The sequence below is a fragment of the Salvia miltiorrhiza genome, chromosome 1 (assembly GCF_028751815.1).
Source record: "Salvia miltiorrhiza cultivar Shanhuang (shh) chromosome 1, IMPLAD_Smil_shh, whole genome shotgun sequence".
Taxonomy (NCBI): Eukaryota; Viridiplantae; Streptophyta; class Magnoliopsida; order Lamiales; family Lamiaceae; genus Salvia; species Salvia miltiorrhiza.
This window is the reverse complement of record NC_080387.1, coordinates 9,098,041-9,103,559: the sequence shown is the minus strand read 5'-3', so window position 1 is coordinate 9,103,559 and position 5,519 is coordinate 9,098,041. Positions and strand designations below refer to the sequence as shown.

The following is a 5,519-nucleotide window of genomic DNA, read 5'->3' as shown; positions in this document are numbered from 1 at the left end:
TTTTAGTATACAATGTGACTGAAAAATTGATAATATCCTCTAGCTATTACAAAATCTCCCACTTATACTAAAGTTTAATTTAGTATAGGGAGGCCACGAACTCCAAGGCCTTCAACATGCTTGTTGAACACCGCACCAGAAAGACTCTTCATGAAAGGATCAGCCAGATTATCAACTCTCGCAATATGCATCAATGCTACATCACCATGCTTGACCATAGACCGAATGTAATGATACTTGCCATTAATGTGTTTCATGGATTGATGACATCTTGAATCCTTGCTATTCGCAATAGCCGCCTCGTTATCACAATAAATTGTGATGCACTTTGGCAAACTAGGAATCACATCAATCTCAGTTAGGAAGTTCCTGAGCCATACAACCTCTTTAGCAGCTCCACAAACAGCTACATACTCGGCTTCCATGGTGGATAATGAATTGCATTTCTGCTTTACACTTCTCCACACAATGGCTCCACCCCCAAACTTAAACACATAGCCCGTAGTAGACCGCCTCTTGTCCTTATCACCTTGATAATCGCCGTCCACATACCCTACCGGTGTCAGATAATCAGACTGGTAAACTAGCGCATACTCCTTAGTCCGTTTAAGGTACTTGAGTATGTGCTTTACAGCAGTCCAATGAGCTTGACCTGGATTCGCCTGATATCTTGCTGCAATGCTGTAACACCCCGTACTTTTTCCTTATGTTGTGAGATAGTGTCTTAACACTATTGAGAGAACTGAGATGTCGAGATGCGAGATTACTTTTTTTTTTATGACCAAATAAGACAGTTGTCTTTTAAATAGAGATACGAGTGACTAAACCGATGATAGAGTTAGAATGATGAGATTCGAGAAATGAGCTGAGATAGAGATGCTGATTGAATTAAGCTAAGATTTTATTTTATTTCCGATTACCGGGAATAGATTTTACCAGATACCGAGTTATTACAGATGGACTGACCTATTAAAGAAAATAGGAATAATGAGTCTGGCATAGAGTGGAGGAAGAAAGAGTGAGAACCCTGATGAAAAGAGTCGGTCCGAGAGACGTCTAGTTTGTTTGTGTTTGCCGACTGCTTTGATGTGACATTATGTGAAATTACGTGACTGATTAATTATGTGATTTTCGTGATGTGTGTCACTGTGACCGAGTTATTATGATTTTTATTCGAGACTTTAGCATTTGGAATTTTGTTTAAGTTTCCAAAGCAAGTATGGGTTATTTTTATCGAGAAATCGAATGATGCCGGTTTATGAAATTTTTTCCAAGCATAATATTTTTTTTAAATTATTTTTCCTACGAAGAGGAATATTATAACTGAGTGAGTGTGCTATAATTATTATTTTGGTCACATGAATAATTATACTATGATATTTTATTAATGAGGGACATTTCCATAGTTATTGTGATTTTTATTTGATCACCCTTCTCACACTTTATTTTAATTTCTCTACCATATGTTATGCCTCAAATTACTAAGTGTAGAGATTGGGAGAGTAGAGATTGAGAGTATATTATTGAGAGAGTAAGGATTGAGAGTGTAGAGATTAGAGTGAGAGAGAGATTAGAGAGAGAGAGATCATCCATTAATTAGCAAATATTCCCTAAGATTTGAAAATCTCCTTTAAAGATCACAAGATCAAACACAATCTTGCAAAGCTAATTCCTCTCTCTCCCTCACTTGAAATTTTCGGCCAACTCACCTCTCTCCCTCACACACATTTTCGCCCAACACACACTCATCTCCTCCATCTCTCAATTCCACCATTTTCCTCCATTAATGAAGACCTTCGAAGCTTCCAAAAATATTACCAAACACCTCAAACCACTCTAATATCTTCCATAAACATATTCTAGCCACTTTTGATCAAGAGAATCCTTGGAGAAGAGCTCCAAAGTTAGAGTGAGAAAGTGAGAATTTTGGTGAGAATTTGGGTAAGTGGCCATGTTTTTCTATAATTCTTGATTGAAAGGATGTTGTGTGAGTGTATTCTTGAAAGATGAAGCAAGAAAATCACCCCCTCCCTATTTCTCTAAATTTTCGAAAAAAGTGGGTCACCACCCCTTCAAAAAATTTCTTTTTCTTTTCTTGATTTGGGGTGAAAAATGAGAGTTATGTGATGTATATTGATGATTGAAGTATGTTGTGAAATATGTGCCTTGATATGTGAAAACTTCGATGGGAGTTAGTTTACCCAAAAATGGGAAATTTTGAGTCAATGAGTTAATAGATAAATTGATGATGTAAATGAGTCTATGAGATGTATATGATGATGATTGATGGAGTAATTTGAGTATATGATGTCCATTGGAGTTTTTGATGTGAGTTAGTTTACTAAAATTAGGGATATGTGTATATATGCCCTTATATGCAAATTGATGGTTTTTATGTGAGATTAATTGGTTAAAAATGAAAGATATATGAATAGATTAAAGATTCATATGTGTTTATAAATTTCAAAGAGTTAGTTTAGTAAAAATTAGGACTTTTTGATCTATGTGTTATTTAAGTGATTTTGCTTAAAATATATGTTTTTAAGCATGATAGTAGTGTCTTTGCATGTTTGATTAAGTCTATTGTAGGCTAAATAAAATTTTGGATTAGTTTAGTTTGTATGAGTTTTGAGTTTTGAGTTTTGTATGATGTGAGTTTGATGCTTGATAAAATGAGGTCAATTTGCTCTATGATCATTTTGAGAATTTTATCCATGTTTTGCTAAGAGTTTTATGTTGATACATGGATTTTCATTAAAATATAGTTTTTATGATAAAAAGGGAATGAATATGTGAATAAGGAGTTATATGATGTAAATGATCATATTTGAGTAATTTCGAGCATGAGATTGAAAAGAGAATTTGTTTGATGCATTCGTTGAAGTGTTTTCTATGAGATTTGAGTTGATGATGAAAGAAAAGAGTTGAGATTGAATATTATGAGTATTTTGTTGTTTTTGAATGTTTTTAAGTGCTTAAAATGAGCTTTGATGAGTTTGCTTTGTATAAATGTTGAGTTGAGCATGTTTGCTTGTGTGTATGTTTCGGAGTCATTTTTCCCGACGCACTGAATTACTGTTTTCGAGGGGTTCTTGATACCCAAACACTCTGAAAAGTTTATGGTAAGTATATTTGAGAGTCTTGAGCACACCGGTAAAATTTCAAGTCATTTGGACTTCGTTTACTATTTTTATAAAATGTAAAACTAAATCTGCTACGTTCTGCCGAATTGTTCGGTGAGTAGCCAATAGAGTCATCGTTTCCAGTAGCTTGCCTTAGCATTCTGGAACCCAAATTTTTATGGTTGAGACCTGAGTGTCTTAGCTAAGTACCCACAAAATTTCAGACCGTGTTGACAATGTTTACTAGTTTTAAAAAATCAAAATTTTCGGTTGCTAAAAACTGCCGAATATGGTAGACTGTAGTACAACAGTCATATCTCCTAAAATACTTGGAGTTTTTGATCCTACGTTTTTTTTAAATGAAACTAGACTCGAAGAGGTTTCTTTTGGTATAAGTTACGACCCCAGGAGAGTTCTGTACAGAGTCTGGTGAGGTTTTAAAGTTGAGTCAGTGCAGAGTAAAGTTTTTTTTTTGACTTGTTTATGTGCGTTTTTAATATGCTTAAGTGTTTATACTTGTTTATATGCTTGATTGCTATGAATTTGAGCCGAGTTGAGAGTTAAGTCGATAATATGACGTGTGAATCCTTAGAAGCCGAGTATACCTAGGGATCGAGTTTTAACGGGTAAATAGACGTTGAGTGAGAAGTTATAGTTAAGATGAGATTGGATTTAGAATTGAGTTCTGACTAAGGTTTGTTTTATCACATGAACCTTCGATGACGGTGACGATGTGATGATGACATATGAAGTCCCGAGCGAGACAAAGAAGTAAGTTGCCTGATTTCTTTCCAGAATAAGCGAAGGACTTCAGGTGGGCAATATTTTGAGTATACGTATATTATCCGAGCTTTCTAAAATGATTTGATGATACAATGAGTTGATCAAATGATTTGAGTTAAATGATATTTGAGAACTGTTTGACTTGCCAAATTTTGATGTTGAGCTTGTATGTTACCCTCTACTGATGAGACGATTTCAGTCCTGCCACAAGTGGGATATTGTGCACAGAGGTGACTGCAAGCCGTCTTCGGGTCGGCCGGTCACGGTACTTGAGAGGGAGGCCTACTTCTCAGTACCTTTGATGATGAGTAGTGGATGTGGTACATACATGATGAATGTTTAAACTGCGCAGTTACTTATTTATGATGTCATGATTATGAAAACTGCATGCACAGATTCATTTAATACTAACTTATTTCTGTGTATTGCTGAGATGTGGCAAGCTTCAAACCTATAGCTCTAAGAGCATCTTTATTGTTCTTCGGCTTTTGCCCACTGAGTATTATGTACTCACGCCCTGCATATATTTCTAAATGTGCAGGCTAAGCAGGGAGTGAGATTGGTCTGGTGCTGATGGGGGAGAGTTTCAAACGATGTAATTTAAATTACTATTTTGCCCTTATGATAATAGAGTCTTGATGTTTGAAATACTTAGTTTCCTTTTTGAGATCAAGCGATTCACTCACGGTTATGTGTCTTCATACATATAATCGGTTCGCCTTTTGCTGTGATACTCTGCAAATTATGCTTCCTTATGAAAAATGAACTATACCTGTTTTGTTTTTGTACGTGAAATTCCTAATAATTAAAAAGTTATGACAATGTTGACGATTTTACCCTCGGGCTAATTTTATAAAGTTTTTCCTTAGCATGTTTGACGTGAGCTTCCGCATGACGTTCACCTAGTTCTTCTTATCTTTTATTCTTTAAAAATAGTCGTATCGATACTCGTACCCCGCTATTACTAGTGTCGGGTTTTCGGGCTGCGACAAATGCCAACGGCAAAATAGATATTGGGCCTGGTACACTACATCGCATACATGAGACTTCCCACAGCTGAGGCATAGGGAATTATCTTCATGCGCGCTATCTCCTCAGGCGTTGTGGGACACATTGCCTTAGATAGCGGAACACCATGTCTGAAAGGCAAAAAACCTTTCTTGGCATTCTGCATGCTGAACCGCGCCAAAACAGTGTCAATGTAGGATGTTTGAGACAAACTCAACATTCTCTTAGATCGGTCACGACCAATCTTTATCCCGAGAATATATGCTGCCTCTCCCAGATCCTTCATTTGAAATTGTTGGGATAACCACTCCTTAATGCCAAACAATACATTCACATTATCACTAATGAGAAGTATGTCATCCACATAGAGTATAAGGAATACCAAACTCCCATCGATACAGACCCTATAAACGCAACTATCGTTGACACACTGCTCAAAACCATAAGTTTTGACCACGTCATCGAAACGTTTGTTCTAGGATCGTGAAGCTTGCTTAAGTCCATAAATGGACTTCTTAAGCTTCCACACTAGATGCTCCTCACCTGCCTTGATGAACCCTTCTGGTTGTAGTATATAGATATCTCTATCTTCCTCAAGATACCAAT

General features: G+C 36.3%; 1 long non-coding RNA gene across 1 annotated transcript; it reads left to right on the top strand.

The window, feature by feature from the left end:
- The first annotated feature begins 1,739 nt into the window (after positions 1-1,739).
- LOC131006517 (uncharacterized) lies at positions 1,740-4,689 on the top strand. Its single transcript, XR_009095562.1, has 3 exons — positions 1,740-1,941; positions 3,875-3,936; positions 4,447-4,689. It is a non-coding gene; the product is annotated as an uncharacterized LOC131006517 (long non-coding RNA).
- Positions 4,690-5,519: the final 830 nt, after the last annotated feature.